General features: G+C 47.0%; 1 protein-coding gene across 1 annotated transcript in view; it reads right to left on the bottom strand.

Moving 5' to 3' along the window:
* Positions 1 to 1,445: 1,445 nt before the first annotated feature.
* The window catches only part of LOC125270828, a 455,327-nt gene continuing 430,191 nt past the window's right edge, over positions 1,446 to 26,581 (bottom strand). Inside the window, exon 9 of the mRNA XM_048194812.1 lies at positions 1,446 to 1,700. The gene's annotated coding sequence lies outside the window, so the exon portion shown is untranslated. The remainder of the gene's footprint in view (positions 1,701 to 26,581) is intronic.

Consider the following 26,581-nt stretch of genomic DNA (forward strand, 5'->3'; position numbering starts at 1 on the left):
AAAAGAGATCTTGCAGTCCATTCTTAGAAACTGTAACCCACGTTTAGCCAGCCTACTTAGAGGAACAGTACGAGATGTGGGTGAATTAGTAAGAATTGGAACACAAATTGAGAAAGATTTGTAGGAATCAAAAAGATATTGGAATAATGTTAACTCTGAGGCTCAAAGAAAGAAGTCACAACTTAACAGAGAAACCATTCCTAAACCTCCCCATGCTAACACGAGAGTAATGCAATCAGGCCAAAGTACTTCAATACAAGATCCAAACATGATTACCCTACCTATCCTGCTGAGAAATAGGTACTTACAAGCTGTCATCGATACAGGAAGTACACTTTCTTTGATTCAGGAATCCTGCTGGAGGCAACTGAAAAGTCATGAGGTATGGAAGTCAAGTAATGGACAAAATTTTCTACTAGCAAATGGCCAAAGCAAAACAGCTTTAGGAAAATCTGACTGGGAGTGTGAACTACAAGGCAAGATGTTCAAGTTAACCCTTTATGTAATGAGAGACTCTGATCTGACTGTTCCAGTTATCCTGGGAATGGATTTCTTGATGACTGTTTTTCTCCCATGGATGATGGTATTGTGCAGAGGTTTCCGTTGTGGTCTCATGAATCTTCCAAACCTTCACTTCACTTCTATCTTGCACTCCATCATATCTTGCATATCCATCAACCAACTGGTTGTGAAAGCAGACTCAACTGATCAATTCAAAAATCAACTAGAAAGTCTGATGAGAAATTGGCCAACCGTCTGTACTTTGTAAGACACCGAATCATTACAACAGATGAAATACCTGTTAGGAAGAGAGCATACCGAGTCTCAGTACCCAGACAACAGTTCATTGACAATGAAATTCAAGAGCTGTTAAGTAAGAATATTATTCGTCCCTCAGTCTCTCCATGGGCTTCACCTGTAGTCATTGTACCAAAAAAAGGAGGTGATTTAAAATACATAAAGTTAGTATTCCTGCAGGGGGCGCTCAACATAATAAATGAAATAAAACATGGAAAGACTCTTGAACCTCAGAGTGAGAAAACTTTATTGATAAAGACAAGCAAATACAAATGGCAAATGAACAGCAGTGATAAAGATCTGTGTGTTTAATCTGAGAGAAATGTGTCGTGTTTAGTCAGTAAAAGAGCTTCAGTATTAGAGACGTCTGATCTGAACAATAATAAAACTACAAGACATGTGAGACTTTAAGTGTGTCTGGAAGTAATATTTTAAATTCCCTATGAAATATGAATAACTAGATTGTTAAAATAAAAATAAAAAAATCAGTATTTACAATGACAAACACTCACATTTGACATTTTGAACACTAATGATTTAATGTTAATGAGTTAATTTAATTTAAAGTAGCTAAAACAGAACAATTCAAAGTAATGAGCAAAAATCTGTTGCTGTTTGTTCTCAAATTACATTCTAGGGTAGAAATAAGCCAGCTAAAATAATCATACAGTAAACACCAGCATGTAAAGCCATTACAAATAAATGAAGATTAATAAATGACAAAAAAATAGTAATATGAGAAATGACACATTAGGTTTCTGATGTGTGAATATGTGCTTGATGTTGTTCAGCTCTTCTGGATCTGATTTCATAAACCAGAAGAATGACAGTAGCCACGCCCACCAGAGCAGAGAGGACCAATCGGATCACAACTTCAGTAGGACCACAACAGTGGACAGAGTCTGAGGAATAAAAACATCAAACTGAGATCAGCTCAGACAATAAACACTAATATCAGCGCTGACATCAACTAATATCAGCACTGCCGTACCTGAACATGTGTGACAGAGTTCACTGATGTCCAGATGTTGAGTCTGGTTGATGAAGGGATTGTTGATCACACAGCTGTACTGACGCAGCCTCCGAAATGAGACGCAGTGATTGTTTCCATGGTGACGCATCATGCTTGTCACGTAACACACCGCAGCCACAATAACACTGTATGACAGATGTATCGCTATTATTTTATTTTTCCATTTTTGTTTAAAATATTCACAGACTTTCTTACCATGTCATCAATTCTCAAATATGTATAAATGAGTGTGTTTTGGTGTTTTAAAACCTTTATAAATGATCTTTATCTTGATCTATATTGTGAGATAGGCGCCACCATCTTAGTTTGCGCCGCAGTTCACAGAGTCCTGTCAGTCGGATTTAATGAAATATTTGCCAAGTAAGTGGCTGGTGAATTACTTAGGCCCACAATGTGTGTCTGATATGAATAAACATTGTCAAATTATATTTGAATGGACTGTCATTGTGCTAACACTTTAGAATACTGATCCTTCATTACTGAATAACTAAAAAGGAACAAATGATTAATGCATTATTAACACTTTACCAGTGTTGGGCACCTTACTTTAAAAAAGTAATTAGTTATAGTTACTAGTTACGTTCTCACAAAAAGTAACTGAGTTAGTAAATGAGTTACATGATTATAAAAGTAACTAATTACCAGGGAAAGTAACTATTGCCTTACTTCAAAAAAAAAAAAATATTAAAATATGTGAAAAAACTTGAAGCCCCTAATATTAAATATAAGTCTAAAAATAAATTATTCTTGATCCGACTCATGACTCATGATCCACTCTTGCTCATGACATGAAATTTCTCTGTACTACATGTTGGTAGCCATTAAAGAAAACATAGTTTTATATTTATGTTTAAATAGGCCTATGTTATGTTTTAAATTCATCTATTTGATTATGAAAAGTGAACAGCATGAGTAAGATAGAATACATCATAAGATGATCAATATATCGGGAGATATGGAGTGGGTCAGACATGATTTTGACCACTTCATTAAGTTTTGTTTTGTAGAAAGCCTTTCTTTAAAGTGAATTTCATTTGTAAAAATTGTATCTTAATTTTAATCAATGTTTCATCAACCATTTGCCTGGATTTAATAAATAAGAAGCAAATATAGCAGACATTATAATTGTTATGGTCTCAGTCACATTTAGTTTGTTTTGGTTTTCATCTGTCACATGTGTTCCTTTGTTCCGTTTTCCCGCCACAGTCTATCACCATGGACACTGATAAGATCATTCACAGCTGTATGTCATTTTAGTTATTCCTCTGTGTATTTAAGTTCCTGTCTTCCCTATGTTCACTGTCCATTCTCGTATGCCTTGTGTTGTGTTGCGTTCCTGCCTGTACCTGTTAGATTTCCTAAGTAAAGCCTTATTTGAACTTAATCTTCTTTGTCGTGTGTTCCTGCGTGAGCAACGCATTACAATAATGGAGGCGCCGGCGCGATCACTTGCACTTGAACTGGAGCGTGTCTTATAGGCTAAATGAACAGAAATTCACCGTATAGGCTGCTTGCCTCGCAGACATGAGAAAAATATCTATAAAAAGCTTGAAATGTCTACTTTTAAACAAAATAATTAAAAATGAAAAGAAATAAGCTACTCTGATTATGTAATCCGAATGAAACTTGAATTCTTTCTATAGGCGTCCAGTAGCCTGTGCGGAGATGACGAGAGTCAGCGATGTCAGCTTCATCTTTGCAGCCGACACTGATTCAGAAAACATTTCTTTATTAATAAACAATTAAAATGTTTAAAATTTTTGTCACATTTATAATCGTTACTTTTGCCGGTTCTTTACGGCCAGGTTTATGTGTGCGCTTGAGTCCTATATAGCCTAAATTACGTAAACGCTCATTATTATGGTTTATTCTCTCCAGTATTTAAGAAATTAAATTAATATAAATGTGATTAGTCAACTAATGGCTTAAATGAACAACTACTAGTCGACTAAAAAAAAATTATTTCACATATTTTCAGTGTCACAGCATGTCAGAAAAGGGTATTCTGGTTTAAGCTTGCTCTTTGCTTGCATTCTCACACACACACACACACACGCACACACACACACACACACACGCACACACACACACACACACACACACACACACACACACACACACACACACACACACACACACACACAGAGCATCGTACAATATTATCAGTTTAAAATTATATTTGTGTATGACTAACCTGTACTATTACTTTACAACTATTACTTTTGCAGGTCTATCATCTCTAGTCACACATCAATCATCATCATCATCTGGGCGATATGACGATATATATCGTTACCATGAAACAAAATGTCTATCATTAGAGACATTTCTTATATATTGCAGTATGTAAATAATTTGCACTATTGACACTTCAGAATGATGAAATGCATGAATGAGAATATAAATAGCAGGGTGTGCTTGATGTTAAAAAGAGTTCTAAACGCAAATTAGGGACGTGCTCGAAGTTAAAGTGTTATTAAGCATAACACGCTCACATGAGGTTGCTATGCTGCATGGTCACAAAAGCTTATCATTTGCATGAGTTTTTATCCATTGCGGTTTTAAACTATTAAAGTGCAATTGGCAGCAAAAGACAACTTATTTCAGCATATGCACGAGCTCTCTGAGAGACTTTCTCAGCGCTGTCTGAGAGACGCACGACATGAAGCCGCTGCTCAAAGAACGCGTGAGGATTGAATTGCCTAGTTGGGCTTGAATGGTTAAATACACACACCTATGTGTCAAAGTGACCATTTATTTGCAAGTAAACAGAACCATTTATGTCTTAAGTGAAAGTACAGTTGAGAAAGACAAGGTTTGTGTATAATGGATCGGTGCAGTCAGTCTTTTTTTTCTCCATTTTAACACCTGTTTGCCACCTGATGTCACCTGATGGAGTTTGGGTTCCTTGCCGCTGTCGCCTTTGGCTTGCTTAGTTGGGGACACTTGACATTTGATATTCAACAGTGTTTTGATCTGCCTGCATTGACACCATTGTATGCAAACTGAACTGAGCTGGATGATGACATCACTGTTTACTCCAGTGATGATATAGATAACTAAATTAATAACGTCTCGGTTACGTATGTAACCCTCGTTCCCTGAAGGAGGGAATGGAGACGTACGTCAGTAGTGACCGACGAATTGGGATATCGCTTAGAGAGCCCTATCAGCTTCGTGTGAACTAAAACAAGCCAATGGAATTGGCGTGCGATATTTGCATAATGCGCACCGCCCCCGACAGGTGTATATAAATAGGAAGCGGATGCAATCGCACTCTGTTTTTCGCTGAGGAGACAACTGGTGTCCGCACTACAGCGAGGGTACAGGAACTGTGGCGACGGGACGTACGTCTCCGTTCCCTCCTTCAGGAACGAGGGTTACATACGTAACCGAGACGTTCCCTTTCAGTCGGTCACGTTCGACGTACGTCAGTAGTGACCGACGAATTGGGATCCCAACTAAAGCGCCACAGTTACGAAACCCCTTCCAGTGCCCAGCGCAAGCTCGGCTACCCATAGCACCAGCTGGAACGGTGAAGGGGCGAGCTTACGCCGAGAGAGTTTACTGCTGTCTTACCGAATACCCACTAAGTAAACTAGACTACACTGGGGAAGCGAACCCGTAAGGGACGCTGCGGAGGCCACTACCTACCCAATGGGGGAGGAGTTTACGTGGAGAATACACATATGGACTGGCCCGGGGGGCAGTACGCATATGGGGTCCCTGGGATGGCTCCACCTGGGTAGGGGGAGACTCATCTGACAGGTGACAGCAGAGCTGGCTCTGCTAAGGGAAAGACACGGGCTCGCCGTAGGGAGTTTAGACCCGTGGACAATACACATATGGGACCGCTCACGTAGAGGGGTCACGACATATGGGCCCCAGCCAACAGACAGCGTCAGCGACGGATGTAGGCCTGGCATCAGACACTCCGCAATGTCCGAGCCGAAGGGGGAGGCGGAGGAACTCGACAGGGTTCGCCAAGCGGGGAACACGACTGGAGTAAAAGTATGCACGTATCCGGCCAGGGGGCGGGAATGGCATTGCAAGCCGACACTTAGAGCGGGTACAACACGTCTACCGACTAGTAGATGCGAGTACACGTGAAGATACCGGCTCTACACGTAGGCTATAAAACCTAGCGAACGTGTTGGGTGTCGCCCAGCCCGCAGCTCTACAGATATCTGTCAGCGAGGCGCCATGAGCCAGCGCCCAGGAAGAGGCTACCCCTCTGGTGGAGTGGGCTCTCAACCCGAGCGGGCAAGGCACGCCCTGGGATTCATACGCCAAGGCGATGGCATCCACTATCCAGTGGGCCATCCTCTGCTTGGAGACAGCCTTTCCCTTCTGCTGGCCTCCGTAACAGACAAAGAGCTGATCTGAGGTCCTGAAGCTTCGCGTTCTGTCCACGTACACACGCAGAGCGCGGACGGGACAGAGCAAAGCTAGGGCTGGGTCTGCCTCCTCCGAGGGCAGCGCTTGCAGGTTCACTACCTGATCTCTGAAGGGAGTGGTAGGAACCTTGGGCACGTATCCAGGCCGGGGTCTCAGGATGACGTGAGAATCACCGGGCCCGAATTCTAGGCACGCTTCGTCGACCGAAAACGCATGCAGGTCCCCTACCCTCTTCAGGGAAGCCAATGCAACCAGAAGGACAGTTTTTAGGGACATAACCTTCAGGTCGACTGATCGCAAAGGCTCAAAGGGATGACCCCGGAGAGCTGTGAGAACCAGGGTCAGATCCCAAGAGGGTACGGAGGAAGGGCGAGGAGGATTCAGTCTCCTTGCCCCCTCAGGAACCTGACGATCAGATCGTGTTTCCCCAGGGACTTACCCTCAACTGCGTGGTGATGTGCAGCGATAGCGGCAACATACACCTTCAGGGTGGAGGGAGACAGCCTTCGCTCCAACCCTTCTTGCAGGAAGGAAAGCACAGATCTGACCGAGCATGATCGGGGGTCCTCTCGGCGAGAGGCACACCATTCGACGAACAGGTTCCACTTCAGCGCGTAGAGACTCCTAGTGGAAGGAGCTCTAGCGGAAGTGATGGTGTCTACGACCGCTTGCGGGAGATCACTCAGAACCTCCGTATCCCGTCCAGGGACCACACGTGGAGGTTCCACAGATCGGGACGCGGGTGCCACAGGGTGCCCCGTCTCTGAGTCAGGAGGTCCTTCCTCAGAGGAATCGGCCAGGGAGGGGCTGTCGCGAGGAGAATGAGGTCTGAGAACCAGGTCCGAGTGGGCCAGTACGGAGCCACTAACAGAACCTGCTCCCCGTCCTCCCTGACCTTGCACAGGAGTTGTGCGAGAAGGCTCACTGGGGGAAACACATATTTGCGTAGACCCGTGGGCCAGCTGTGTGCCAGGGCATCCGAGCCGAGCGTGCCGCCGGTCAGGGAATAGAACCACTGGCAGTGGGCAGTTTCCGGGGAGGCAAACAGGTCTACCTGGGCCTCGCCGAAACGCTGCCAAATCAGCTGAACCGCCTGGGGGTGGAGCCGCCACTCGCCCGCAAGTGGAGGCTGCCGTGACAGCTCGTCGGCCGCACGGTTGAGCACACCTGGGACATGAGTGGCCCGAAGGGACCTCAGATGCTTCTGACTCCACAACAAGAGATGGCGGGCGAGTTGCGACATGCGACGGGAGAGTCACGGGGACACGGAGCGTGCCGCACTGCCACGCCCATCTCGGGACCCGGCCGCGGAGCCAGTGTTGAAGCGGTCTCATATGGAGCAATCCGAGCGGCGTGACCGCGGCTACAGATGCCATATGCCCCAGGAGCCTCTGAAAATCTTTCAGTGGAGCCGCTGTCCTGCGCTTGAGCGAGCTCAGGCAGTTCAACACCGACTGGACGCATGCCTCGGTGAGACGTGCAGTCCGTGATAAGAGATCCTCTGCCCGGGGGCGAGTTTGCTCTTGTCCCAGTTGACCCGAAGACCCAACCGGCTGAGGTGAGCTAAAACCATGTCCCTGTGTTCGCACAACTGCTCTCGCGAGCTGGCCAGGATCAGCCAGTCGTCGAGATAGTTGAGGATACGAACGCCCTGTTCCTTGAGGGGAACAATGGCCGCCTCCGCAACCTTCGTAAAGACGCGGGGGGACAGGGCCAGCCCGAAGGGTAGGACTTTGTACTGATATGCCTGACCCTCGAACGCAAACCGCAGGAAGGGTCTGTGTCGAGGCAGAATCGAGACATGAAAGTACGCGTCCTTCAGGTCGATTGCTGCAAACCAATCCCGGGGACGGACGCATTCGAAAATGCGCTTCTGCGTGAGCATCTTGAACGGCATCTTGTGGAGATACCGGTTCAGGATGCGCAGATCCAGGATTGGCCGTAGCCCACCGCCCTTTTTCGGTACAATGAAGTAGGGGCTGTAAAACCCCGACTTCATATCGGCTGGAGGGACCGGCTCGATTGCATCCTTCGCCAGGAGGACAGCAATCTCCGCCCGGAGAACAGGTGCACTGTCCAACGACACCTGAGTGAAGTGGACACCCCTGAAGACCGGGGGACGCCGGGCGAACTGAATCGCATAGCCGAGTCTGATAGTGCGAATGAGCCAGCGGGACGGGCTGGGAAGCGTGATCCACGCCTCCAGACTCCGAGCCAGCGGGACCAAAGGCACCACAGACGCACCGGGGGTGGGGCAGCAAGGTAGAGTGGGACCCAACTCGGACGGCATGGGAGCGGCCCGGAGTGTGGTCGAACTCTGGGAGGCAGCAGTGCGTATGGGAGACGGCGCACGGGGCGCGGGCTGCACCATCACACTGCCACCTGCTGGCGAAATGGGAGGGGGCTGCGAGTGGCGAGGCGGGGCCTGGCACACTGGCAGGCGCACCCTGTTGTGACCTGGAGTTTGAGGAAACTGCTCTTTTTGTGATAAAGTGGGTACCGCTGGACTCCGGGGAGCCAGCGGCGGTAGATGGACAGACATAGCAAATTCCCCCCGGCCCTCCTCCGGGGGTGGGAGAGAAGGTGGAAAACTCTCCCGAAGAGCAAGATTCTTCCCCTCCAGGTTGCCCGTCTCAGGGCCGTGACTTCCTTTTGCGTTTGCCACCTGGCTTGGCTGAGACGGGCTGGGCACCACGTCCGCGACCGGCACCCTGCTGCTTGGCTGGTGTAGGCTGCTGCTTTGCCGAACCAGCAGGGGCGGAGGACGACGCAGGCGGGCGCCCTCGGCGACGGGCGGGCTGAGGCTGAGCCACGGGCGGGTGGGTGGAGGCAGCAGCGGACCGCCGTGGCATGACGTGTTTGATAGCCTCAGCCTGCTTCTGTGCGGCGGAGAACTGTTGGGCGAAGCTCTCCACCGCGTCGCCGAAGAGGCCGACCGGGGACAGGGGGGAATTCAGGAACCGCTGCTTGTCGGTTTCCCGCATGTCCGCCAAGGTCAGCCAGAGATGGCGTTGCTGGACTACCAGGGTAGACATCGCATGACCAACAGCGCGTGCTGTCATCTTCGTCGCCCGGAGGGCAAGGTCGGTGGCAGCGCGTAGCTCCCCAAGCAGTTGTTGGTCAGGCCCTTCCTGGGGCATCTCCGACAGCGCTTTTGCCTGGTAAACCTGCAAAAGGGCCATCGCGTGCAGGGCTGAGGCAGCCTGCCCACAGGCGCTGTAAGCCTTCTCAGTCAGACCGGCTGAGAACTTACAGGCCCGGGACGGGAGACGCGGCTCACCACGCCAGCCAGTGGCCGTTGGACACAGCTGCATCGCAACGGACCGCTCGACTGGCGGGATCCTCACATACCTCCTGGCTTCCCCGCCGTCCAGGGAGGTGAAGGCGGACGAGGGACCGGGCCTTGCACGAGCACTATACGGTGTTTGCCAAGACCTGGTCACCTCATCGTGCACTTCCGGGAAGAATGGCATTGGGGCGGGACGCTGGACATGACCAGCGCGACCCCCCCCCAAGTACCAATCATCCAGCCGAGATGGGCCGGGACAGGGTGGAGGGTTCCACTCGAGCCCGACACACAAGGCGGCCCGGGAAAGCACAGCCGTCAACTTGGGATCCGACTCGGCCACCGCTACCGTCCCGGAGGGCGGCAGCGCGTCCGGATCTTCCTCCCCCGAGGACCCTGGCTCACCTTCCGATGCAGAGATCGACATCCGGTCCGCCGCAGGCGCACCAAAGGTAACGGCTGGACAGTCCGTAGAGGGCCCAGCGGAAACCAACGGCGGCACGACGGGTTGCGGTGCTGATGAGGCGGCAGGGGCCCGCGGAGCGTTTCCGCTCGGCGGGGAAGCCCTGACCGTAATCCTCAGGTCACCCTTCCCATACACCGCCGAACCGTCATTCCGGCCCGGGCCGGAAAAAACGGTCGAACGGGGCATAGGAGAGGGGACCCCCGCTTCCTGAGACCTCAGGAAGGAGAGTCTAGACCTCAGCACCGCGATAGTCATATTCCCGCAATGGGAACATGAACCATCCACAAAAGCTGCTTCAGCGTGCTGAACGCCCAAACACGAGATGCAGCGATTGTGCCCATCAGCAGGGACCAGGGAACGACCGCACCCAGTAACGCACAGACGAAATGACATACTGTCAGGGTTCGTCTGTAAAGCTCTTTTAGAAGGGGAAAGATCAGCTCACTTGTGCTGAAGCACACAGGGAGTGACGCGATGCGCTCAGGTACACCACTCCCTGAACACACCGAGGAACCGGCCCAAATCGCAACACGCACACACACTTTTAGAGTGTTGCTGTTACAACAGCAGTTGAGAGCTTATAGCTCGGCTCCTCGGAAGCTCGCGACCTCGCTGGAGTGCCTTCACTACCAACACGAACAGCGCGCTGTTAATCCTCTTCTGAGGCAGTTTTAGTTTCAGTTTAAACAAAGTCTGAAGCAGGACACCAGTGTATGGCTCCGAAGCGAAAGACAGAGTGCGATTGCATCCGCTTCCTATTTATATACACCTGTCGGGGGTGGTGCGCATTATGCAAATATCGCACGCCAATTCCATTGGCTTGTTTTAGTTCACACGAAGCTGATAGGGCTCTCTAAGCGATATCCCAATTCGTCGGTCACTACTGACGTACGTCGAACGTGACCGACTGAAAGGGAACTATTGTTTCTTGCATCGGAATGAATCAATACTGATTTTACTTAATATGCATACTGACACCTTTTTCTTTAAGAGTTATCAAAATTATATAACAGTTATCACTGTAAAGCTGCTTTGACACAATCTACATTGTAAAAAATGCTATATAAATAAAAGTGACTTGACTTGACTTATAGGGACAGCATCCAAATTTACCTGCCATCATTATTAAAGGGGTGGTTCATTGCAATTTCGCTTTTTTAACTTTAGTTAGTGTGTAATGTTGAGATATTGTCTTTTAAATTTATGGCAGTTTAATAATACCTACAATTACGATCGGTTTGGACTACAACAAGCTTCTTCCCGGGTTGGTGACATCACCAACCCTGCAATTAACATAAACCCTGCCCCCGGGAACACGCAACAAAGTGGGTGAGGCCATGCCGCGCAGCATTATGGAAGTGGAAGAGTTAAGATAATAAAGATAAAAGATAATAGAACCCATTATAATCAGTGATATTGTCTACACTGGATGCGGCGTGGAAGACAGCTTCCAGAATCTACACGAGTTTAATGCTGGATTTGCACCAAGGCTTTTACTGAAAGATGAAGCAGTTCCCACTTTAAAAACAGAAGCTGCTGTTTATTGGCCCAAAACTGTAAGTATGTTTTATTGTGTGAACACGTCTTTTAAATGTATAGTTTTGTTGCTATTTTTTGGTTGCATCAAGGACGTAAACAAAGACCAACACGGTTTGGCTTCGCTAGCCAGTTAGCTAAATTCTATTGCATACTTCAACAAATGCCAACAAAAACACCAATAAACTTGTTCATGGACAAATAGTTGTTCATGCTATAAATTAAATGACACCTTTACAAAAATGCTACTACTCAGTCATGTATTCAGCTACAGTAAAGCTTTAATCACGATAAAACCGTAAATTGAAAGCTAACATAAACGGCAGTAACATTTACAAGTGACTGTGTATCTAAACACTGACACAAGCACAAAAGGAAATACTTAACATTCAGAAACGTCCTTTAAAAGCAGTGCTTGCAGAGGTTCTGCTTGACCCCCTTCATCATTACTGCTATCTGGGTCTGATTCGGGCTCAATTTGATACGGTAAGGGGCGTGGCGTTTCTGGACGCTTCAGTGAATCACAATACACTGGGCCAGCTAACCAATCTGAGCACATTGTGTATTTCGGAGGGAGTGGTATCATAGAACCGGGAAGTCAAACCAGCCGTTCAAATGACAATGGAGACAGTGGTATAGAATTAAGGTAAAATACATGAAAAATATGGTGGGTTTTTAAAAAAACAAAAAAAAACAAAAAAAAACCCCGAAGCATTAAGACATGTTAAACTGTGCCCCATAAACACAATCAAGCCTTGGAAAAAAAAACAGTAAACCACCCCTTTAATGCTAATCAAACAACAAAAAAGAAAAAATCTCTTACTGCTTGCTTTTGTAACTTAAATAAGAATAAATATATATTTAATTCACACTGTTGAGAAAACCATAAGGGATGATCCGACGGTTGCTGGTTGCATTGCAGCCTGCCTGACAGCCATTTCTGCCTGGATGAAGGACCACCACCTTCAACTCAACCTAGCAAAAATGGAACTGCTTGTGGTCGGTGCAAACCCAACACTTCATCATAACCTTTCAATTCAACTTGGGTCATCAACCATTATTCCTTCCAGGACAGCCAGGAACCTTGGAGTGGTGATGGATGATTGTTTAAGCTTCACAGATCATGTTGCTACAACGGCCCGGTCCTGCAGATTTGCCTTGTACAACATCAGGAAGATTAGACCCTTCCTATCGGAGTATTCCACACAAATTCTTGTCCAAGCTCTTGTTCTATCCAGACTGGACTATTGTAATGCTCTCTTGGCTGGCCTTCCAGCATGCACTGTCAAGCCTCTACAACTGATCCAGAATGCTGCAGCAAGACTGGTCTTCAATGAGCCGAAGAGAGCGCACGTCACTCCTCTCTTCATCCATCTGCATTGGCTGCCAGTAGCTGCTCGCATCCATTTCAAGGCTCTGATGTTTGCCTACAGAACGACCACTGGCTCTGCACCGCTATACCTTAACTCACTACTTCAGACTTATGCGCCCTCCAGAAACGTCTCGGGTTACGTCTGTAACCCTGGTTCCCTGAATAAGGGAACGAGACGCTGCGTAGTCGCTTTGGGAACGCCTCTGCATGATTACGTCTTGAAGCACTTGTGTAATCGAACCAATAGTGTAACGGGACGTCAGAGCGGGTGACGTCACGGACCAGGAAACTATAAAGCACCCCTGAGAACAAAGAACGCTAGCTTCTGATATGGATGAAGCAAGCGCTCACAGGCGTGCAGGGAGTACGGCTAAGCTACGCAGCGTCTCGTTCCCTTATTCAGGGAACCAGGGTTACAGACGTAACCCGAGACGTTCCCTTTCATGGGAACATCGGCGCTGCGTAGTCGCTTTGGGAACGCTATCCCAACTAGGCCATAAGACCAAATGCTTGTCTGAATCATCTTTCAGGATGACAGCACTGAGGACCCTGGAGTGGAGCCCAAGTCAAGGTTGTAGAACCTAACGAAGGTATGATGAGATGACCACCCAGCAGCATCACAGATATCATTGAGGGGAACCCCCGAAATCAGAGCCTTTGAGGCAACCATACCCCTGGTAGAGTGTGCCCGGACGGCCAAAGGCGAGGGCTGTCCGGATGACTTATAAGCAAGAGAGATGGCATCGACCACCCACTTGCTCATTCTCTGCTTAGACGCGGGACCTCCCTTGTTAGGGGACCCGTAACATATAAACAGTTGTTCTGTTTTTCGCCACAGGGCAGCTCTGTGGACATAGGTGTCTAAAGCCCTCACTGGGCAGAGCAGATTCAGTTTTTCCTGATCCTCATTTGTGAAAGGTGGAGGACAAAAGGCCTGCAGTACAATAGGCCCTGGGACATGAGTAGGGACCGTGGGAATATACCCAGGTCTAGGATGCAAGAAAGCTTTGACCATTCCAGGCGCAAAGTCTAAACATGAAGGAGCAACTGAAAGTGCCTGAAGATCTCCAATTCTTTTAAGAGATGTAATAGCCAGCAAAAATATGGTTTTTAGCGTGAGGAACTTCTCATGTACTTCCTCCAAAGGTTCAAAGGGAGCCGCAGACAGCCCTTCGAGTACAATAGCTAAGTCCCAGGATGGAGTCTTTGTACGCACAACCAGCCTCAGCCTCTGGGTGCCACGGAGAAAACGTATGACTAGTGGGTTTCTTCCCACAGAAACACCGTTCAAAGGAGCGTGATAAGCGGAGATTGCTGCTATATAAACCTTCAATGTAGAAGGAGTTAGGCCATCCGAGAATTTTTCTTGGAGGAATTGCAGTGCGTGACTGACAGAGGAGTGGAACGGATCCACTTGAGACTGGCTACACCAAGTAGTGAACAGCTTCCACTTATATGCATATAGTTTTCTCGTGGACAGAGCTCTGGAGTGGAGTATGGTCTCCACAACCTCAGTTGGGAGACCAGATTCTATGAGCTCGGCCCCCTCAGAGGCCAAGCCCACAGTTTCCATAACTCCGGGCGGGGGTGAATTATTGTGCCGCTCGCTTGAGACAGAAGGTCCTGCCTGATTGGAATCTCCATGGGGGAGCCGTCCAGAAGGGACACTAAGTCTGTGAACCATACTCGGGTTGGCCAGAACGGGGCTACCAATATGAGATGGACCCCGTCCCGCCGAACCCTCTCCAGAACTCCGGGGAGCAGAGCAATCGGGGGGAAGGCCTTGGCCGCATCTGTACCATGGCATCCAACCCCAGGGGGGATGGATGAGTTAGTGAATACCACAGTGGGCAGTGAGACGTCTCTTTCAGGGCAAATAAGTCGACTTCTACGCGACCGAATTCTCTCCATATTAACTCCACCGCCTCGGGGTGGAGTCTCCATTCCCCGGGCCTCTGCCCCCTGCCTCGACAGGATGTCTGCCCCCACATTTTGATGCCCCAGGATGTAAGCTGCTCTCAGTGAGAGGAGCTTTCCCTTACCACAGGAGGATCTGAAGGACTAATTTGTACAACTGACGAGACCTCAGACCCCCCCTGATGGTTGATATATGAGACCACCGACATGTTGTCTGTACGGACCAACACGTGGTGGCCCCTCAGGTCTGGGAGGAAGTATTTGAGTGCTCGAAATACTGCCATCATTTCCAGCCGATTTATGTGCCAGGAACGATGATGGTCCTCCCAAAGACCCTGAGCCGAGCGACCACTCATGATCGCCCCCCAGCCCGTGAGAGATGCGTCCGTCGTTAGCATTACGCGACAAGGAGCTCCCAACACAGGACCCTGGGACAGGAACCAGGGCTTCTTCCACATGGATAAAGCACGAAGGCATCGCCGCGTGACTTTGATCATGCGGAGAGGATTTCCCCTCGGAGAAAACCCCCTGGTCCTGAGCCACCACTGTAAGGGTCTCATGTGCAGCAGGCCAAAAGGTATCACGTTGGACGCCGCTGCCATCAGACCCAACAGTCTCTGAAACTGTTTTACAGTGAGTGACTGGCCTAATTTCACCCCTTTCACGGCTGAGAGAATGGAATTCACCCGAGCAGGAGACAGACGTGCCTGCATCGTAGTGGAATCCCAAACTACCCTAGATAGTTGGTAGTCTGAGCTGGTAGAAGCACACTCTTCTTGGCATTGAGTCTCAACCCTAACCTTCTCATGTGTGACAGAACTACATCTCGATGTAGAACTGCCTGTTGCTCTGATTGAGCTAAAATCAACCAATCGTCGATATAATTCAGTATGCAGATGCCCTGGAGTCTCAGAGGAGCCAGGGCTGCATCCACACACTTCGTGAAGGTGCGGGGTGAAAGGGATAGGCCAAAGGGAAGGACCTTGTATTGGTAAGCTTCGCCCCCGAAAGCAAACCTGAGGTACTTCCAATGTGAAGGATGGATTGACACATGAAAGTAAGCGTCTTTCAGATCTATTGTCACAAACCAGTCCTCGGACCTGATCTGAGTGGTGATCTGTTTGAGTGTTAGCATCTTGAACTTGAGTTTTTGTACTGAGCGATTTAGCATACGTAAATCTATTATGGGACGCAACCCTCCATCCTTCTTCGGAACGATGAAGTACGTTTGGCACGTACGGTGGCACGTTTCCATTCCTCCAGAAATTTTACTAAGGGAACCAGTCTCTCGAGACTGGCCTCTGGTGTTTTTTGAGCACTTGGCTCGGCGCTCTGGAGCGGTGTACCGGCAGGGAGCAACCGAATCAAGCGCTGGCTGACCCCCCTCAGAGGGTCGGTGGGGACCGCTGCGCCCTGAAGCACACGAGGTGGCAGGGTTGCAGAACGGCCCCTTGAGGGTGCCGGAGGGGAGTTAATTTTATAGATTTTAATACAGGACCCCCTCCGGAGGGGGCTACCCTCGGAAGTCCTGGGCCACTGGTGTCAGGACTTCTTCGAAGCCTTCCTGGCGATGATAACAGTCCTCAGATCTGCTCTACCCCGGGAAGGCTTCGACTGTGTTGCCTGTCCCGGTCCCCAGGCTCTTTGCGGGGGAGCGCGGGCAGCAACACTCTGTTTTTGTTGCGCTCTCTGCGCGGATGAGGAGCTGCTAGACTCCCGAGGCTGCTCCCGCTCAGCAGCCTCGGACGGGAGAGAGCGGCGAGGGAGGAACTTCTGGAAGGCCGCTGACTGCTTTTTTGCCTCCTGGAACCTCTCGACGACCGAAGTGACAGAGTCGCCGAAGAGGCCCAGGGGAGACAGCGGCGCATCCAATAAGACGCTCTTATCTCTTTCTCTTATGTCCGATAAGTTTAGCCATAAATGCCTCTCCGTTGCCACCAGGGCTGCCATAGAACGGCCGATTGTTTTTGCCGTCTCCTTGGTGGCACGGAGAGATAGATCAGTGGCTTTTCGAAGTTCCTGTATTACTTCAAAGCTCGCCTCACCGCTCTCATCGATCTCCCCCAGCAGGTCAGTCTGATATGCTTGAAGGACAGACATTGTGTGTAAACACGCTGCGGCCTGACCTGCTGAGGCATATGCTTTGCCCACCAGAGCTGATGTTGTTCTTAGTGGTCTGGTGGGCAGCGTCAGGGTTTTTAGGGACAACGCAGACTCGGGCAAGAGATAGCTCGCGAGTGTCTCTTCGACCCGAGGCATCGTCCCATAGCCATGTTGTTTAAGCCCCAGTATGTTGGAATATATAGATGTTTGAGGGTTATAAATACGATATTGTGCTGGCTTTTTCCACGACCTTGTCACCTCGGTGTGGAGGTCGGAAAAGAATGGTAAACCCCGACGCTGAGGCTGTGACCGGGCAGGGAGAAAGCGCTCATCCAGTTTGGGTGGCGGCGCCCTCTCTATCAAAGAACACCCGGCGTGAACGGAGTGTACGGAGCGTTAACTTTTCGCAATGCACACAGACAGCTCCCTCAAGAGCTGCCTGGGCATGCTCCACTCCCAAACAGGCTACACACAACTCGTGTGTATCCCCACCCATGATGAAGCGAGGGCAGGGAGAAGCACACTGAATAAACTGCTGCTTGCCTGTTTGTTCTTTCGCCATATTATAAATGTGTCTTTTTCACTTTCTATATATATATATATAAGTGCTTGGTGGACTGAAAATACTCTTGCCCTCGGACTAAGAGATATTTTCGAGCTGTATAACAGACAAACAACACCAAATAAGACACACAATACACAGAGCGCTTGCTGAAGACGCAGAAGCTAGCGTTCTTTGTTCTCAGGGGTGCTTTATAGTTTCCTGGTCCGCGACGTCACCCGCTCTGATGTCCCGTTACACTATTGGTTCGATTACACAAGTGCTTCAAGAAGTAATCACGCAGAGGCGTTCCCAAAGCGACTACGCAGCGTCGATGTTCCCATGAAAGGGAACTTGCGTTCTGCAAGTGAACGGCGCCTTGTGGTGCCATCACAAAGGGGCACAAATTCACTCTCGTGGACCTTCTCCGGGTCTGTTCCTGGCTGGTGGAATGACCTACCATGCTCTATCTGAGCAGCTGAGTCTTTAGCCATTTTCAAAAAAAAATCTTTTTCGTCAGCACTTGACCCAGTAATAGTAGCACTTACTTTGATTTCTATTCTTTTTCTATCTATTTGTGTATTTATATATAAAAAAAAAAAATCCTTGCTATGAGCACTTTACTGACAGAACTGTGACTTCACACAGCACTTACATACTGTTGTTCTCATGTTGATTCTACTATTCTCATTTGTAAGTCGCTTTGGAGAAAAGCGTCTGCTAAATGATTAAATGTAAATGTAAATACTAACATTATAAGTGCACCCCAGGAAACATAAAACAATAAAACAATGCAGTTCATGACCCCTTTATTGCTGTTGGCTGTTTAAACTTCACATTCATTTTACTTTATATAAACAATCCCTAATGATGAAGTTTTTAACTTTAAAACTTTCAGTCCACAAATATGAAAAGACAAACTCCTCAAAACTGGTTCAATAAAATAACAGACGCTCAGATGTGAAGCTGCTGAAGTCATGTGAAACTCTACAATCAGTCACATCATCTTCATCAGTTTTGGTGTGTTTTACTGTTTATTTCACATCATCTGAACCCACAGCATCCTGTAGATCTGATCGATAGTCTTATTTTCACTAGTGCTTCATTCGGGCTAGAGAAGGTAAAAATGTCTTAAAGCCGTCATCTCATTTTGTCATCAGTTCCGTCTTCAGTTCATTCATTAATTATGAAATGTCTGAAACACGCCTGCAGAACAGAGTCAGTCACATATTAAAACTGTATAAAATCACTCAATGTTGGTTTGATGAAGCTCCTCTTAAATTTGAAGTGAATAATATTCTGCAGCAGAACAAAGATGATAAAAAGAGAAATAGATCAATATAGTATCCGTCTATCTAGTTGAATCTCCCTCAACATGATTCAAGCTCCATCTCAGATTCTGAAACACGACTGGACTGTGATATTTATCTGGTTAAGTGTGAATCCTCCTCTAACCTCAGTTAGTTTCCGCTCACACATCCGTCTCCTTTAACGTCACCAAGATCAACAAGCTTCTGCTGATCTTACATTTTCAAATAAATTCCGGTCCTGAATGAAAACTAACAGCAGAAGAGTGAACTATTGGGTTATATATCTGCATCTACTCATATTAAGTCCTGTGAGCTGTCAATCATATTTGACTCTTGATGGATTCACTGTGGAGTGGAAGATTGTGAGTTTCTTATTAGCAGGGGAGAAACTGAAGAAACTACTGACACGCGCATCAACCACAAACATCCAGCAGAAGCTGAGACAGATCAAACCACACACTGATGTTTGTACAGATAAAATAAAAGAGAAAAACCATACTACTCAAAACCCAGTAAATTACACATAACATTTCGGCTTGTGTTGCTACAACAAAATTTATAAGTCAGAGATAATGGAACATACAGTATCATGTAAATGTTCATTTAGAGAAATTTGAATTTGGTTGCATGTGAGGTTTAGTCTTAGGAACCAATGAGCCTTTGGGTCTTTTCAAATAGATAAACTGAGAAGTGTAGAGACCAGGATCTGTGTTTTTTTGTTTTTTGTTTTTTGAAGTTATGATGAGCTTATATAAACCAACTAAAAAAAACAAAAAAAAACATTACATTTCTCTTATTACAAACCAGACTGACTTTATTTCTGTCATTCATGTAGTTTTTTTTTTTTTTTTTTTTTTTTTTTTTTTTTGAGAATTATCAGACACTACGTGTTTTGTTGAAAGCGTTTAGTCACTATTATGGTGATCAGTGATCATTTAGTTGGTTTTTTGGTTTGGTTTGGTTTTGGTTGGTTTTTGGTTTTTAGTGTTTACCAAAACACATAATTTGTTGCTAATGAAGCCAGAAACAAAGTTGATCAGGTGATATAGTTATCATAATTAATTAATTAATTCATAAAGGTGTGAGTCATGAGTTTACTGTAAAAAATTATACTCATCGAAAAGAAAGGAATGTATAAACCAGTGATTGTGTGGATTATCCTACAAAGATTTAGAGGATTTAATTTAATCTGTAATCACTAATTCATGTAGGAGCAATTAATACATGCTAGTAATAGGCTATAGTGAAAATGAATCAATAAAATCCTGTGTTTTTTAGTTTTAATGAGGATTTTCTGGTTTTAAAGTTAACATGCACATGTGGGGGTGAACCGGGTGAACTATCCCTTTAACGTACATTATTCAGTATTACATAATGTATATGTGGTTTGCTTCAGAAAATCTTGCAGAGGTACAAAAATAATTTAATAACTAAAAAAATAAAAATATTATTTTAGTGGTCAAGGAAGAATGACTTTAATAATAATATAAACATTTAGAAATAATGATTAAAATAATGTAAAGATTTATATGTGGTGTAGTGCTAGAATTGTTAAAATACATATGGTTTGTATTCCTCCAGGGGGCGCTCGACATAATAAATGTAATAAAATATGGAGAGACTCTTAACTTCAGAGTGGAAAAAACTTTATTGATAAAGGCAAGAAAATACAAATGACAAACGAACAGCAGTGATAAAGATCTGTGTGTTTAATCTGAGAGAAATGTGTCTTGTTTAGTCAGTAAAAGAGCTTCAGTATTAGAGACGTTTGATCTGAACAATAATAAAACTACAAGACATGTGAGACTTTAAGTGTGATTGGAAGACATTTTTAAAGTCCCCAATCAAATATATATAACTAGATTGTTTAAAAATAATCTGTATTTACAATGACAAACACTCACATTTGACACTTTTAGCACTAATGAGTAAATGAGCAAAAATCTGTTGCTGTTTGTTCTCAAATTATGTTCTAGGGTAGAAATAAGCCAGCTAAAATAATCATACAGTAAACACCAGCATATAAAGCCATTACAAATAGATGAAGATTAATAAATGACAAAAAATAGCAATATGAGAAATGACACCATTAGGTTTCTTATGTGTGAATATGTGCTTGATGTTGTTCAGCTCTTCTGGATCTGATGTCATAAACCAGAAGAATGACAGTAGCCACGCCCACCAGAGCAGAGAGGACCAATTGGATCACAGCTTCAGTAGGTCCACAACAGTGGACAGAGTCTGAGGAATAAAAACATCAAACTGAGATCAGCTCAGACAATAAACATTAATATCAGCGCTGACATCAACTAATATCAGCACTGCCGTACCTGAACATGTGTGACAGAGTTGAGTGATGTTGAGATGTTGAGTCTGGTTGATGATGGGATTGTTGATCACACAGCTGTAGGTGTTGTTATCCTGATATTCCACCTCCAGAAGAAGAGAGAGACTGATGCTGAGATTAGACACACTGATGCTGGACAATAACCTGTTTCCTTTGTACCAGGAGAGAGTCACATGATTCACATTCACAGCTGAACACACCAATGAACATGATGATGATGATGATGATGATGAACAGTCTCTACTGATGACAGGAACAGGAAGACGAGCTGGAAACATGACAGAAAAAAAGATAAATAAGAACAAATCTAATCAACAATCTTATTGGTTCAATCAGTGTGTTGAGTGTTTATATGATCTATCATATCAAACTGTAAAATGATTCAACAAATAATAAATATGTAAATAGTTGATAAAAACAAGAATAATTAAAGGGCAGAACAAATGATCTCTACACACCGACTCTGAATACTTTTAATGAGTATCTGTCTGAAACCCTCATCAGTAGTTTATAATCTCCATCATGTTCAGTTGTGAAGTTTGTGATGGTCAGAGATCCAGTTTGTTTGTCCAGCTTCAGTCTGTCTCTGAATCTCCCATCAAGAACACCATCATATACAGTGATTCTGTCGTCCCGTTTATTGATTTCAGCTATTAAAGTGTTTTCATTTCCAGATCTCCACCGAATCCAATCATAACCTTTAATTTCAGTAAGATCAGAGTTTAGAGTGACTGAATCTCCCTCCTTCACTGATATTTCAACTGTATCACAAACAGAAACAGAGTTTGTAGCAGAGAGAGATTTTAAATAACTTTGATTGTTTTTTTAAGTAAATAATTTGATATATTTAAATTTCAAATAAATTAATATCATAAAACAAAAACACATAAAAGAAGCAAAATGGTGTTTGAATTAATAATTGTATCTGGTGATTAAAACATAAAATGGTGAATCAAATATTTAACTCACCAAAGACAGCGAGAAAGAACTCAGTGGTCCAAAAGTTGATCTTTCGTTCATAAAGTCCAGCATGTTCAGTTGTGATGTTTGTGATGGTCAGAGATCCAGTTTGTTTGTCCAGCTTCAGTCTGTCTCTGAATCTCCCATCAAGAACATCATCATAGACAGTGAATCTGTCTGCCGTCACATTGATTTCAGCTATTAAAGTGTTTCCAAACCTCCACTGAATATCATCATCATCCTTCATTTCAGTAAGATCAGAGTTTAGAGTGGTTGATGATCCCTCCAACACTGATACTGACGTCAATCCTGTAAAACCAAAAACAAAATAAACACAAACAGGGTTTGTCACAGATTGATACTGTGAAATCACTTCACAATCTTTAACTAAAGTAGCAAATAGTTTAAAATGTCAGTTTGAAATAAACAGTGTCAAAAAACAACAAAATAAACAAAATTATGCATTACTTAATTTAATTTTTGTCATTAAAAAACAAGTGAAACAAATTTTAACCTCACCATAGATAATGACATTAACTTTTTTCTTTCTCACACCATTGATCTCTAGTTTATAATCTCCAGCATGTTCAGTTGTGATGTCTGTGATGGTCAGAGATCCAGTTTGTTTGTCCAGCTTCAGTCTGTCTCTGAGTCTCCCATCAAGAACATCATCATATACAGTGAATCTGTCGACCGTTACATTGATTTCAGCTATTAAAGTGTTTCCAAACCTCCACTGAATCACATCATCATCCTTCATTTCAGTAAGATCAGAGTTTAGAGTGACTGAATCTCCCTCCTTCACTGACTCCTCTTCATCATCAAACGCACCTGAAGAACAGAGTTTTCACAGATTAAAGCTTTAAAATTACTTGATGTTGATTTGATGAAAGGAGGGGGTTTCAAGAAATGAGGACTTAGTCATACATCAACCCTGATCCAGGAGAGCTGCCATCCTGCAGATTTCAGCTCCAACCCCAATCAGACACACCCGAACCAGCTAATCAAGGTGCTCAGGGTTGCTTGATAATTACAGACAGGTGTGTTGGAACTGAAGTCTGGAGGAGAGTAGCTCTCCAGGAGCAGGTTTGAACACCCCTGTCATAGATCACTGTTCCCTTGTGGGAACATCGACGCTGCGTTGACGCTTTGGGAACGCCTCTGCATGATTACGTCTTGAAGCACTTGTGAAATCGAACCAATAGTATGACGGGACATCAGAGAGGGTGACGTCACGGACCAGGAAACTATAAAGCACTCCTGAGAACAAAGAACGCTATCTTCTGTGTCTTCAGCAGTGCTCTGTGTTATGTGCAGCTCTTGAGGCAGCTGTCTGTGTGCATTGTGAGAAACTTACACTCCGTTCACGCCGGGCGTTCTTCGACAAAGAGAAAGAAGGCACCGCAGCTTGAGTTCCCCAGGGATGGGGTCCCAATGCTGCTGAGGCACAGTGGCGGCTTCGTTCCTGGGGTTCACAGATGGATCTGGTGGAGGGGTTAGAGATGGGCCCAGCCTTATCTCAGCCCTCACCTGCCAGACCCAGTGTTTCTCCCCTGGTTGTGGAAGCACGCGCTGCGGTATCTTCCCTCAGGAGAGAGACACCGGCGCTTCACTTATCTAGCTCTGAGGAGGTGGATGTAGTGAGCGTCGAGGCTGGAGAAGAGGACTCGCCATCCTCATCTCCAGCATATGAGGAGCTGTTAGAGGTTGTGACTAGGGCGGTGGCAAAGTTAAATATCGACTGGCCAGCCGAAAGACCTGAAGCGCGGCTTAAAAGCAAGCTTGATGAGCGCTTTCTCCCCGTCCAGTCACAGCTTCAGCGTCAGGGATTGCCGTTCTTCCACACCGAGGTGTGGAGATCGTGGCAAATGCCGGCTCAATTCAGAGTATATAACCCACAAACATCTATATATTCCAACATATTAGGGTTAAAACAGCATGGTTATGGGACAATGCCTCGGGTAGAAGAGACGCTTGCGAGCTGTCTCTCGCCCGAGTCAGCATTGTTCCTTAAATCCCCGACGCTGCCCACCAGACCATTACGAATAACATCAGCGCTGGTGGGCAAAGCATACGCCTCAGCAGGTCAGGCTGCGGCAAGTTTACATATCATGTCGATCCTCCAAGCTTATCAGGTTGACCTGCTGGAGGAAATTGATGAGAGCTGTGAGGCGAGTTTTGAAATGATTCAAGAGCTACGCAAACTGATTTATCTCTCCATGCCACCAAGGAGGCGGCAAAATCAATCGGCCGTTCTATGGCAGCCCTGGTGGCCACGGAGAGGTACTTATGGTTGAATCTTTCCGACATCTGAGAAAGAGATAAGAGTGTGCTCTTGGACTCACCATTGTCTCCCCTGTGCCTCTTCGGCGACTCAGTTACTATGGTCATCGAGAGGTTCCAGGAAGCCAAAAAACAATCAGCTTTTCAAAGATTCTTCCCTCGCCACTCTCTTCCTGCCGAGGCTGCTGAGCGGGAGCAGCCTCGGTCATCTGCCAGCATAGAGCGCAGCAAAAACAAAGTGTCACTGCCCGTGCTCCCCCGCAAAGATCTTGGGGACCGGGAAGGGCGACACAATCGAAGCCTTCCAAGGGTAAGACAGCTCTATGGACTGTCATTATCGCGAGGAAAGCTTCGAAAAAAGTCCTGACGCCAGTGGCTCAGGACTTCCGAGGGCAGCCCCCTCCGAAGAGGGTCCTGTATTAAAATCTATAAAATGAACCCCTCTTCGGTGCCCTCAGGGGGCCGTTCTGCCAACCCTGCCACCTTGTGTGCTTCAGGGCGCAGCGGTCCCCACCAACCTTCTGAGGAGGGCCGGCCAGCATTTGATTCGGCTGTTCCCTGCCGGTGCGCCGCTCAGGGTGCCAAGTCAAACGCCCAAAAAACACCAGAGGCCAGTCTCGAGAGAATGGTTCTGTGGCGAGGGGGGCGTGGTTCAGCGAGGTCTGCGGCGGGAGAGAGCATCGGGAGATCTTTGGGGAGTGAGCGAGTTAAATGTAAGTCACGAACACCTGTTTCTCATTTCAGTAATTGGCGCGGAGACAGGTTAAAACGCCGCGAGAAGCAGGAGTCGGTGAGAGAGAGGGGAACTGCTGACTGAGCCGCTGGTGCACGACAAACTGGAGTGAAGCCCTTTGTGGATTGTACATGCCGTGACCAGGAGTGAAGCCCTTTGTGGATTGTATATGCCGTGACTGGAGTGAAGCCCTTTGTGGATTATTTTGTTTTGCTGTTGTGCCTTGCACAGTTTTTGTTGAACATTTCTAAATCTTGAAATAAAGCTCAGTCAGCAGTTGACCGCCGACCCTGTCCCCTTCCTTCCTAGACTTAAGAACATTATTTGTACTACACTGGTGCCGAAACCCAGGAAGGAAGCTGGGTGACCGCTGCCATGCAATCTTCATCCTCCCCGTCGACATTTGCGGAAGTCATCGCGTCCCTCGCGGTCCTGCATCAGGAGCAACATCAGGCCCTGCTGGACCTGCGCACCGACCAAGAACGCCGCTTTCAAGCCATCGTGCAGGCCCAGCAGGAGGACCGCGAGAGGTTCCGGAGCTGGATTGACCGGGAGGTTCAGCAGGAGACCATTGGGCGGCTGGCTGCGCCTACCCACCTGCCAATGAACAAAATGGGGCCATCTGATGACCCCGAGGCCTTCCTCGACTTATTTGAGCGGTCAGTCGAGGCAAGTGGCTGGCCGCGGGACCAATGGTCCATGAGACTGGTCCCCCTACTCTCGGGGGAGTCACAGGTGGCGGCGCAGCAACTGCCAGCAGAGAACCTCCTGGTCTTTGACGATCTTCGACGGGCCATCGTCCAGCGGGTCGGCCGGACCCCAGAGCAACATCGTCAACGCTTCCGCTCCCTGGACCTGGGCAAGTCCGGCCGGCCCTTCGTGTTGGCCCAACAGCTCCGGGACTCATGCCGCAAATGGCTACTGGCTGAGGGAAGCGACGTGGACCGGGTTATCGATCGCGTGGTACTGGAGCAGTTTATCACTCGGCTCCCCAAGAAAACCGCCGAGTGGGTCCAGTGCCACCGCCCCACGTCGCTGGACTCAGCCATCGAACTGGCGGAGGACCACATGGTGGCGTGCCAAGGGGTCGGCGAACCCCTACCATCTGCCTCTCTCTCTCCTTCTTTTAATTCCCCCTCTCTCTCTAAACCTGTCCCTCTTCCCAGGTCTCGTCTGCCCGGCCCGCCACGTGTTCCGCCCCGGAGGCGGGGTGGAGCTGAACAGGGGGGCGGGACTCCCTGCTGCCGGGCCGGACTCCGCTCCTGCTTCTCCCCTCTCTCCACGTCAACCATTTAACCCGCTCCCTGCCACAAGAGCGTCGGGCAGGTCTGGGCCGGCCTGTTGGCGTTGCGGGGACCCAGAGCACTTTGTGGACAGGTGTCCAGTGATGGAGGTTGGGACGTTGATCCGGGTCCCGGACGATCCGCAGGCTGCCCCCGGTCAAGCTGGCGAGTACCAAATACCTGTGAGTGTCAAGGGGGGTACCTATCAGGCTTTG

Source organism: Megalobrama amblycephala, linkage group LG6 (genome assembly GCF_018812025.1).
Source record: "Megalobrama amblycephala isolate DHTTF-2021 linkage group LG6, ASM1881202v1, whole genome shotgun sequence".
NCBI lineage: Eukaryota > Metazoa > Chordata > Actinopteri > Cypriniformes > Xenocyprididae > Megalobrama > Megalobrama amblycephala.